The 12,539-nt window shown below is 42.5% G+C and overlaps 1 protein-coding gene across 1 annotated transcript in view; it reads right to left on the bottom strand.

The window, feature by feature from the left end:
• tspan18b (tetraspanin 18b) overlaps positions 1–3,162 on the bottom strand; it is a 59,596-nt gene extending 56,434 nt beyond the window's left edge. Inside the window, exon 1 of the mRNA XM_012880429.3 lies at positions 2,866–3,162. The gene's annotated coding sequence lies outside the window, so the exon portion shown is untranslated. The remainder of the gene's footprint in view (positions 1–2,865) is intronic.
• Between the last annotated feature and the right edge of the window lie 9,377 nt (positions 3,163–12,539).

Here is a 12,539-nt window from a genome sequence, read left to right as displayed (position 1 = left end):
CTCTACATTTATATTTGCTAGATTTTTTCCTTGTTAATGCATTTCTTTACATTTAGCTTTCTAGTTTATTCTCGTACTTGTAATCTTGCTTAGATTCTGTCCCTTCATCTCCATTCATGTTCATTTCAGTCTAAAGGTACGTTCACATCGAACCAGTGTGACTTTTGGGCCTTGATCCCATGCTGTTGGTCGCTTGACATTTCGCCTCTCTCTGGCAAACGATTTGCACTGGCAATGCAGCCGGTTTGCCCCCAGCTTGCTGCACGGTGTCATCAAATAGGAGGAGCGTCTATCCTCTTGCCGGTTTCTCTTGTCTGTTCAACTCACCGTGGGCCAGAAGAATTTTACTGAGCGGGTCAGGGTGCTGTATGTAATGTGGAAGACCCAACAAAGGCGTCGCTGCCCCTTGGTCCACCAGATCCTCCAGAGACGTACCCGGCTTGGCTAGTACCAACACCTGGAGCTTTGTCTGGATGACTTCCAGCGGTACTTCCCTCTTTGCAGGGCCCAGTATGAAGAGCTGAGCCCTGCGTCGGGGGACGGATCACCCTTCGGGATACGGACTACAAGCGTCTTAGTTCAGTAAACCCATCATTGCTAAATAGAAATATAGCCTAATTGTACTGCCTTAATATTTAACACGTAAAAATATCTTTGTGCTTAAATGGTCAAGGAGGATGCTTAAGTTCAGATTGTTAAACGTGAGCTAAATTTTGCTTTACTCTATGTCTGCCGCACTATTCGCAGTTTCGCTTCACTCTTTTCGTCCAGTTCGTGCCGTTAGCACTGCTCGAAATGTTTCATTCACATCGCGGCCCATTTATTCGCTCCTCAGGGTTTCCCCCAGAGTGTTAGAAACCTGCCGGACCGCCAGGCTGAATTCGTCCCCCCTGCCAGGCTAAGCCTCGTCTGTTTTCTTTAAATGTGTTGATGTTTGAGAGCGACATAAAAGTAAAGGTCCCACCCGAGAGAAAACAACCCTGGTCAAAATAGCTAACATGCTAGCTGTCAGTAGCTTAAAGAACACCACGTAGCACCCCTCCTTCGAGCCGCATGACATCCCCGCCGCCACCCCCACTTCCCAGAGCCCACAGCGACACCTACGGCCACGATTCGCACATTTTCTGGGGGAAACCGGGCTCCTGAATGCACAAGGACAACATGTAAATCACTCGCTCCATTCGACTAGTTCACGTCCGGCGAGAACGTAGCTTTACCCCTCATTTACACAGACCCCATCATCCGTGCATACTCTGTATCGTCACCAACAAAAGCCATTCTAACCAATGAGGTCATTCTCAGTGCTGCGGCATGACGGAGAACCCTCCTCCTTCATGCGTTAAAAATACGGATCGAGTGTATTTGACAGAGCAAAACGAGTCAATTTCTAAAAACCAGATAAGCCAGACACCGTAACTGTAAAGCAGATCTAGCACAATTCAAATTAAAGAGGTTGTCTGGATGCATGAACAGATCCTACACATATTCAGTTTGGATTCTCGCACGGGACACTTTGTAATGGATGACGTGGCGTAATTAGGAGCGTAGTCAGTGTGAAGCTGGCTTAGGCCTTAGCCACCTAATCAGTTTCATTCAGACCAACCGTGTACCAACCAGTCTCCTTGTTTTCACCTGCACCAAGCCATATTTATACCGGTCAGTTTCATTCACTCCTCACAGGTGAACCTTAATGGTTTCTATTCCTGCCAAGCTTATCCATACCTTTTTGTTACCACGCTGGTTTTTGCTTTTTGTTTTCATTCTCGCCGTGCTGCTTCTGCCTCCCTGTCTGCACGTGGGTCCACTCCAATTAACAAACCTTGACAATAAAACACTCTGCTGGACACCACACACATGGAATAGCTAATTGTTCACTGAAAAACATGGTCATTCTGGTGAAAATGTTGACCTGGGATTGTTTTTTGGGGGATTTTTTTTAAGTAGCAAATTTGACCCTTATTGTGAATTTGAATAAACAATTTTAAATTATTTATTGTAGTGAATCTGCACTTTGTTTTTATGCTAGGCAAGAAGCCTCCTTGGGGAAGTCACATGGCATATGTTTTACAATAAGTGACTGTGTCCTTAAACTATTGACCGTTTCCCTCTTTGGAGTCACTGGATGTTTTGCGCTCGCTTCAACGGAGATCTGATAAGACAGAAGGACAGAGACCGAGGTGTTTTTTTTTTTTTTTTTTTTTTTTGTGGGATGATGCATCCCTCTGATTAATGCAAACTGACAATGAATTTCTGCCCTGCAGCAAAGGTAGTGCCGTCAGAGAGATCCATCTGGTGACCCCCACGTCCCTGCAGACAACCTCTTCGGGTTGGGGCTGATCCGCCGTGGGAAAGGTGCCAGCTTGGAGACTGAAGCACGCCGCTCCGGACGGAGCGTCTCCCGGCAGGCGCCTCGCCGTGTAAAAACACTGTGATTTTTATATATGTATATATTGCGAATGCAAAATATTACATATGTATCCCTATTTGAAGAAGCGTGCGACTAAATCGCAAGGCTCTTTTTTAAAAAGAAGAAACAGAAAAAATGAACCGAGTCTGCACAGAGCAACTACTTAACACAAGTTTGAAACATTAACGTAGAACTATTTTTGTTTCAAATAAACTCTGTCAATTCCGTTACTTTTTTTTGGTATATGATCACTTGATGGGGGAGGAGGAGAGATGCAACTTGCTCCAACAAAGTCTGAGAAACCCAACGCTGCGCGCAGCACCTCCTCATTAACGCGTCCGTTCAATCAGAGAAACATTTAAACAATAACCCCCTTTAATGCCGCTTGTTTCTACCCCACTTTTAAGTGAAACATTAAACTTTAAGACACTATTACAAAACAGAGAGTCGTTTCTTACCTCACGGCGCAGCCGACGCGTCTATCTGCGAGGAGCAGCCTCTCCTTAGAAAACCTCAGCAAAGCGCCAATCTGGAGCCAGGCGCTGGATGCTCTTACTCGCCGAACACTAAAGGCTGGTCGGAGAGGATGTCCCCCGGAGAAGAATCCTGCCCCAGTGGCGTCCAGCGAATGCTAAATCCACCGCTCCGACTTGTGCGAGCACAGTTTGGGCAAAGCAGGCAGTGTTGACGGGAGGCTGCTGTGCAAACAGTTTGTTGAACTCAGTGGAAGGAAGCTGAGCGGCTGATCCAGGAGCAGCCTGACCGGCTCCGGAGGGCGGAGACTCTGCGGCGACAGACACGCCTTCAGCGTAGCTACTGGACTAACACATCTCAGATTTGACCTTATTAAAATGAATAAAAATAAAATGTCACCGAAAAGTTGTTTTTTAATGCTATTACTTCAAGTCAAAAAAATAAATAAAAAATAAATAAATAAATAATAATAATAATAATAATAATAATAATAATAATAATAATAATAATAATAATAATAATAATAATAATAATAATAATAATAATGCGCACATCGCACAGATTTCAGGTAATTTGAATTATGGCTTACAGCTATAATGAAAACTAATTTTGCTTTTGTCAAAAATTGACTATCAAAACGAATAAAATAGAATATAGAAATAACAATATATAAATCTTGGGTTGTGGACAATTGATTAATGGGGCAGACTGCTGAGTGGAACTTTCCACTTTGCACTTTGAAATATCCACTTTCTTTCCCGTGGGGGTTAGGCTAGAGAAGCTAGATGTTTAGAGTCCAGTGTCCAAGAATATAAACGGAAAGTCAAGTGGATGGAAAAACTGTGGTTGAAAGAGGCATGCAAGCCACAGGGATTAATAAAGCCTTGAGAGGTTTGTAAAGTCGATTCAAGAGTTTGGGGGAGAGCTTCGAGAGCCATCACACACAGCTGTTTCCAGAACACGGATACAACTGTTACACCCTTTACCTCTCGTGAACCGAAGTCAATGTCAGAAGCATTTGACCTTGCTTTAATACCTGTTAATGACTGTTATCACTGTGCTTGACAGGCCAGTAAACTACCCTCACCCAATGGAGTACTGTCAAGAGGAAGATCAGAGACACCAGACCCAACAGGTGACATGAAGGCTGTTAATAAAGCAACCTGGGCTTCATTACAACTCAGCAGTGCTACAATATGATTGCCCAATGGTGCATCGATGCAACAATTCAAGCTAAAGGAGCCCTGACCACATTCTGTAAAATACGGACATACTTTTTTCTTAATGCTCTTTATTGTCATGTATTCGGAGAAATTTAATCTTAGGGTTTCGTCAGCTTTAAGCCACAAGCATCGAAATGAACAAAGAATAGGTGGAAATATATAACTACGAGCAATGACTAGAATACATGAGTTTCATCTTTTAATAGAATTGCTGAAATAAGGAGGGTTAGGGGTTAAATGTGTATATAGGTGAAGTATTTATTTCTGTATTTCTGATAATGCAGTCTAATTTGATTTTAACTTAGACAAGTCTTTCAGTGTGTGTTTTTAAATGACAATGTCAGATCAACAATCACACCTGAATACCATAACCACTTCAATTTCAGTTAATTGAATTGAACACTACCGAGTTCGGGAAGTTTAGACAAGAACTCTTTTCCAGATGGGATCATTGTAAAACTATTTTATCCGGCATTAGACACCAACTTAAGTTGTGTTAAATCATTCTAAACAACACCAAAAGCAAACGTCAGAAATTAAGAGGCTTGATTCACAAACAGAAAGCAACAAAAGGAAGCTGCGTTGTCTGCGTGAAGGTAATATTCAGCACTTGATTGTCAGAAATGATCAGACATGTTATTTGTGTACAGAGTGATGAGAAGGGGCCCTAAGATGGAGCTCTGGGGAACTCTTTTGAATACTATGAGAAAAGTAAAAAAGAAACCAGCATGGTGGACGCACTCTGCTTGAACTGACACGTAATTAAAAAGAAAACACCCCACAGCCCTTGTGGACAAGCTGATATGATCTAGCCTCTTACAGTTCGGTAAACTGCTTCAAAAGCTCAGACGAATCATATTGTGTTTTGATTCTATTGCACAATAATGTCATGGGGCAAGACATGACCAAAAGTGAAATCATCACAAATGAAACCTCTGAAGACGGAGCAAATCCCTTATAAATCAGCTGTTCGTCATCTGCAGTGCGCTGTACCGGAGCACATGAACTCCAGTAACCTGAAATACTGTGACGTTCGGAGACTCCCGAAGACAGAACCGACCCAGACAGAAAATGAAACGTAAAAAACAGATCACGCCGATCACAGAATGTGTGAGCCTTTGCCGGAACAGGAACGGTGGATGTTAATAGCCAAGTGCAAAGATAGAGAATTTGCATTTAGATATTACTCACTTTGTGTGACAGTGACAAAAAAAAAAAGCGGTGCAACAAGGGAGAAACGAGTGCCGCAGCAAGGTTAGCGTTTCTTCTGTTGACCATCAGGAGATAAGCAGCAACTTCTCAGATCTACCACCTGATAGCTGTTGTTTGTCCCTGTTAATTATTCGTGCTGCGGGCCTGTCTCTCCGGCCAAAAAAACAGGAGAAGGGCTTTTGTTCCATGCTTGGAGTGGGCTTGAAGTGTTTTTCTCTCCCTCTGTGCTCCTCGTGTCACAAAATCTACTGCAGATGGAGAGCAAGATAAGCGCTCCAGAGACTGATCTTTTTGCCTTCTCCTCCGAGGTCGTGACACTGACATTCTCACTGGCATACGTGATACTTTCAACCCCCCCCCCGACTTCTTGTGTTTTCTCTTCATCTCCTTCTTATTGCCCCTGGGGAACGCTGTGATCTAAAATGAATTTGTGAAGAAGAAGAAAAAAACAACTAGCAGCATTCAGTCAAAACTGGACAAAGATTAGCTTGGAGAGGTAGGCTTCGAAAAATCCTGCCAGGATTCAGGCGTGCAGGGCCTCTGCCTGAGTAAAGTGAGGTATCACAGGAACGCCTTGGCAGCAGAAAGAACAGCTGCGAGGTGTTTTCTTTTTGGCTGCTTGGGTATTTTCAGGGGACTTAGAGAGTAAAGAAGGGCTAAGGTGACTGAAACAGCCTCCTCCGCCATCTGAGCACTGACATGGATCATTGGTTTGGGGAGGAGTGCGGCCCTTAAGTCTGTTGTTAAATAGAGAATCAATTTGTTGTTGTTGGTTAATCAGTGATTGATCAACAACCGCAGTGGTCCTGCTGGGGGGGGGTGAAGCGTGCCCGTCAATAAATGGCTGTAAGTTTTAATTGGTATGTTAATGTACACTAAACTAACATACCTTTTGTAGAGTTAACAACAAATTGCAAATTTATGATAACTTCAAGGTAAGAAAAAAAAATCACAAAGCAGAAAATCTGAGCAAGTTTTTACATTTTTAATCCAGCTGCTCGTCTGCAAATAAGAAACCACTGGTGGTGATAGATGGTTTATGGTGAGAAATAAGGGCGTATCTACAGCAGTGGTACTTCTGCATAACGGTGACCCCCCCCCCCCCCCCCCCCCCACTCCCACATCTACATTTATCTACATTCATCTACATTCATGGGAAAGAGAAAATGCAGTGAAGTCTCACAGAAATAGTTCCCTATTCTCACAATCCAGCAAAGGATGCAAACAGTATCAGCATTAGGAAAGACTAATTACTATTGAGTTATTATTTTCATGCTGTACTTGTTCAACCATTTTTCTAATGTCAGCCTGAGCAACGATAAAAAGAGCCACTAGTCTTTTCCTAGTTCTTTTCTTCTAGCAACTAACTGAATCATTTATAAAGCACATCTAAGTTAGCAAAAATAAAAACGGATGGTGTTGAAAAGTCAGTTAATGGTTGTTTGCCGTGCTGACAAACCAGACCAAGTGTTTCATTTTTCTAAAAAAATAAAAAAATAAAAAACATGCACACAACTTGGGCAATTTGTACAAACATGTATGACGACCTGTCAAACATATCAAGGTATCAGATCTTCAGAGGTATTATAAACAATTGCATGTAAGAGCTTGTCTTGGAGCATCGCCTCGGCAGCAGAGAAAATGTTGTTTTGCTAAATAAGATAGTCTTGATATAGAGCAGCTTTTATCTACAATCACTACATGTTGATGACTGAGCTGTTTGCTGTTAGAATTTGGGATTTAGCTTGGGAAAGTCAAGGTATGAAAAAGCTGATGGTTAAGGGAAGGTGAAGCCCAAAATTATTCATAGCCATGGCAGATTTAGGTTTAAAGTTATTTTTTAACAAAACAATATATGATAAAATGAAAATACCTGCCTTGTCAGGTCTAGGTTTTTATATGTTAATGATCAAGTCTGTACCAGACTCCAAAATTGTATAAATCCAGCTACAAGTATGTAAAACCTCACACCATTGATTCCACCACGTTGCTATCGATTAAGCACCTGGTTAACAAAACATCAAATTAAAACGTTTCCGAAGCCACATATTCCCCAGGAAGATACCTAGGAAACACATGAACTTAGGAATCAAAAGGGGACGGGCTTTCTGCGTGATTTGTGCCTGTTTTTCAACCACAGCACATGTTGGAGGCCCCACGGATTCCTCTGAATACCGAAGCATATCAGCGCTAAATATGAGCCCATCTGTCTGACAGCTGAACTTTGCCTCAAAATGGGACATTGTAACGGGACAAAGATACCAAGCACAGCTGGAAATCTACAACAGAAGGGCTCTAAAATAAAAACAAAATGCCATCATAATGGCCTAGTTAAAGTCTGAATATCAAGGACCTTAAGAGAGCTGAATATCACAAAATATCCCGAAACTGAAGCAAACTAGTAAAGGAGTACATAAAACAGGAGGGATCCAGTTTAAATTGGTACTAATTTTTTTTACTTTTAAATTGATATTATATATATATATATATATATATATATATATATATATATATATATATATATATATATATATATATATATAGCATTGCACTCATCTCAAAATATAGGATCATGAGATGAGCGCAATGCTGAAAACCCATATAGGCATTCGTTATAGACACTTTTTTTCTTGGGTCAGTATTTTACTGAATTGGGGAAAAAAAATCTGTGACAAAAAGTTTGGAGGGACTGCAGCTGGGGTGCAGCAGGTTCAGCGTTTCCTGTGTTTGGCTGCTGTGTGTTGAGCTTGGTCCCTGTGTGGTCTTCTTGTTTCTCCGCAGTCCAAGCGGCGGTCGATATAATGTCCATTTTGTTCTTTGTCCGCGCTAATCACATGATGCACACATGCAAACAATCGCAGACAGCCAACGCTCTCTAGCAGACTCTTCCTCATAGTCACATTCTTCTGGCACACTAACCTGCTTAATTTAATTTGCACTATCAGCGCTTTATTTTCACACACATCGCATTGTACCACATGCTGCCTCATTAAATAGGCCATGGTCATGCCTCACAAGTTTTCACACAGTACGCCTTGTTATTGTGCACACACACTAATGCACACACACACACTACATAGAAATACAAATGGTCTTGAAGATTTCCCCTGGCAGAAGCTACAGAATATTTTAATACAAAGCACTCTGTGGAAATGAGACGCTGAAGTGTTTTGTGTTTAAATGCTTTATAAAAAAAGCATTAATGTGTAACTCTTTTATCCTTGTTGATGTTGATATAAGGTTAAATAATATATATTAAAAATATAAATATGTTTCCTGAATCATTAAATATTTTAAATATTTTAGTCATTCCATAACTAACTAAAAGACTATTTACAATACCTGGCAAAAGTATTCACACCCCTTAAAATGTTCTCCCTTTTGTAAATGTCCAGCCATAATCTTGTGCATTTATTGTGTTGTGCATAATAGTGAATTGTAGCTAAAAGGATACAGTTTTTGCAAAAACAAATCGAAAAAAGTGTTTGTATTCGGCCCCATTTCTTGGGTCTCCCTAAATTGTCAAGGTTGTGGTTGGACCGGAACACAGACAAGCTCGGGAGGCGCATGATGAGTAGAAGATGATTTAATTAGTAAATAAACCAGGTGTATGGGCTGTATAAACGAGGCTTACAGACTGACAGGGAAACAGGAACCAGAAATACGTCACGGATGAAGATGGAGGACCTGACAATTGGTAATGGCTGGGCTGACAACGTATATAGAAGGGTAAACGGGACCGGTGGCAGGTGGCGCTATTTGCACAGGTGAGGATAGTGAGATCTAATTAACAGAGGGAAAAAGAGGGCAGAGAACTGGCAGAAGCACAGAGAAAACAGTATCTAATAGACAAGATAATGGCCAGACATGGGGAAAATATCTAACTAAACTAAGAAGGAACCGATCTAATAGAACTACATGACTAATAAGGAACAGAAGCAAACAAAAGCAAGAGCTGAATCTCACAGTACAAGAAATGCACTAATAACATAAATACTGAACAGAAATAAACTAAAGAAAAGCAAGCAGAAAACAAAGATCTAACAGAACTACTAAAATAATAAATAACAATCTACGTACCCCCAGTCGTTTGAGGCAGATGATTCACACTGAGGCTTGTTCTGGTTCTGCTGTAGGTTTTCCTTCCAGTTAAAGGGGAGTTTTCCTCTCCACTGTCGCTTCACACTTGCTCAGTATGAGGGATTGCTGCAAAGCCATGAACAATGCACTGAAGGGCTAAGGTGACTTAGCCCTTAGACAGTGACTGTCCACTGTGGCTGCACACTCCTTCAGGAGGAGTGAATACTGCTTGTCAAGACTTGATGCAATCTGCTGGGTTTCCTTATGTAGGAAACTTTTTGACCAGTCTGTATAATCTGATTGAATTTGACTTTGGAAAGTGCCTTGAGATGACATGTGTTGTAAATTGGTGTTATATAAATAAAACAAAATTAAATTGAATATTCTTATTAGACAGGAATTGAATTTAAGAGATACCTAAATATACTGTTAAAATAAATACCGAGCAGAAAACTAAAGTGCAGAACCTAAACAGACTGCAGGACCCCCAGGGAGCTACAACAACTAATCAAACCCCTGGGGATCCTGTCATAAATGGAATGTAGTGCAGTAAATTGCCTTCAGAAGTAGTGTAAATAGTAAAAACAAACCCTTCCAGTGTAATCTAATCTTAGTGTAAAACCAAGTATTAAGTGAAGGCCTCTGAAGTTTGTTAGAGAATATTTAAATAAATTAAAGCAGGTCTAGGGTATAAAATAATCTCTATAGTCTCTAACGTCTCAGTGATCACTGTTCAATGCAGCATCTGAAAACAGAAAGATCATGGCACAACTGCAAAACTAGCAAAACATGACCATCTAACTAAACTGACAGTCCCACAAGGAGAGCATTAAGAGGAGAATAAAATTAGAGGCCCATGTTAACTCTGGAGGAGCTGCAGAGATCCATAGATCAGGTTGGAGAATCTGTTCATAGGAAAACTTTGCCATGCACGCTACTAATCTGGAATCTATGGAAGACCGTCCGTCCATCTTCTTCCACTTATCCGGGGTCGGGTCGCGGGGGTAGCAGCTTCAGTAGGGAGGCCCAGACGTCCCTCTCCCCGGCCACTTGGGCCAGCTCCTCAGGAGGAATCCCAGGGCGTTCCCAGGCCAGCCGGGAGACATAGTCCCTCCAGCGTGTCCTGGGTCTTCCCCTGGGCCTCCTCCCGGTGGGAAGTGCCCGGAACACCTCACCAGGGAGGCGTCCAGGAGGCATCCTAACCAGATGCCCGAGCCACCTCAACTGGCTCCTCTCGACGTGGAGGAGCAGCGGCTCTACTCTGAGTCCTCCCCGGATGACTGAGCTCCTCACCCTATCTCTAAGGGAGAGCCCAGACACACTACGGAGAAAACTCATTTCAGCCGCTTGTATCCGGGATCTCGTTCTTTCGGTCACGACCCAAAGCTCGTGACCATAGATGAGGGTAGGAACGTAGATCGACCGGTAAATCGAGAGCTTCACCTTTTGGCTCAGCTCTCTCTTCACCACAACGGATCGGTACAGCGCCCGCTTCACAGCAGACGCTGCACCAATCCGCCTGTCGATCTCCCGCTCCATCCTCCCCTCATTCGTGAACAAGACCCAAAGATACTTGAACTCCTCCACTAGGGGCAGCACATCCTCCCCAACCCGGAGAAGGCACTCTACCCTTTTCCGGTTCAAGACCATGGTCTCGGATTTGGAGGCACTGATTTTCATCCCGGCCGCTTCGCACTCGGCTGTGAACTGCTCCAGTGAGAGCTGATCACGCCCTGATGAAGCCAATAGGACCACGTCATCCGCGAATAGCAGAGACGCAATCCTAAGGCCACCAAAACGGATCCCCTCAACACCTTGGCTGCGCCTAGAAATTCTGTCCATAAAAGTTATGAACAGAATCGGTGACAAAGGGCAACCTTGGCGGAGTCCAACTCTCACCGGAAACGAGTCCGACTTACTGCCGGCAATGCGGACCAGACTCTGACACCGGTCGTACAGAGACCTGACAGCCCTTATTAAAGGGTCCGGTACTCCATACTCCCGGAGTACCCCCCACAGGATCCCTCGGGGGACACGGTCGAATGCCTTCTCCAGATCCACAAAGCACATGTAGACTGGTTGGGCAAACTCCCATGCCCCCTCAAGAATCCTGCTGAGGGTGTAGAGCTGGTCCAGTGTTCCACGGCCAGGACGAAAACCACACTGCTCTTCCTGAATCCGAGATTCAACTATCCGACGGACCCTCCTTTCCAGAACCCCTGAATAGACCTTACCAGGGAGGCTTAAAACTAGTGGCTTAAGGCTTTATCTGCGATGGTCTTCCATCGCAGATAAAGTCATTGTTGAAAGAATGATATAAGAAGTCCCATTTGCAGTTTGTGACAGTTTGTCATGTAGGGGACACAGCAAAGTGGAAGAAGGGGGTCTCGTCAGATGAGAACAAGATTAAACGTTTCGGTATACATACGTATAAAAGGCTGTGTGTGGCAGAAAGCTAACACTTCACATCACCATGAACACACCATCCCCATGGGGAAACATGGTGGTGGCAGCATCATGCTGGGAGGATCCTTTTCTTTACTAGGAACAGGGAAGCTGGAACCTGTTAGAAACTATAAAAAGGCTTTTGAAACTCAGCTGTAGGTTCAACTTCTAGCAAAGAAACAACCCTGAAAAATACATCCAAAGCTACAATGTTTTAGATAAAAGCATCTACACTTGGTAAATTGGCTAAAGTCCAGAACGGCATCTAACTGAGCACCAGTGGCAAAGCTTAAAATTTGTTTTTCAGATGCTCTCCTTTTTTTTAACCAGAGAGGAATGCAGAAACATTTCAGGCTCTAGATGTGCAAAGGTCATAGTGACACCCCCCAAAAGAATTTTGTTATTGCAACAAAAGGTGGGTCTTTTAGGTGTTGACTCAAGGCCACAAATGCCCACAACACTTTTCATATTATTTGGGTAAAAGAAATCTGATTTTTTTTCTTTTTGTTTCACTTCCACAATACAATTCTGTATAGGTTTGTATTGACATATCACATAAAATCCCAATAAAATACACTGAACGTTCTATTTGAAACTTGACAAAATGTGAAAAGGTTTCAGGGGATATTCATATTTTTATGAAAAATGATCATCATTGTAAAAATAAATACTATTTTACAAAAGAATGATTAGTGAAC

The sequence above is a fragment of the Fundulus heteroclitus genome, chromosome 2, assembly GCF_011125445.2.
Source record: "Fundulus heteroclitus isolate FHET01 chromosome 2, MU-UCD_Fhet_4.1, whole genome shotgun sequence".
Lineage (NCBI taxonomy): Eukaryota > Metazoa > Chordata > Actinopteri > Cyprinodontiformes > Fundulidae > Fundulus > Fundulus heteroclitus.
The sequence above is the reverse complement of the archived record's forward strand: the minus strand, read 5'-3'. Positions and strand labels throughout refer to the sequence as shown.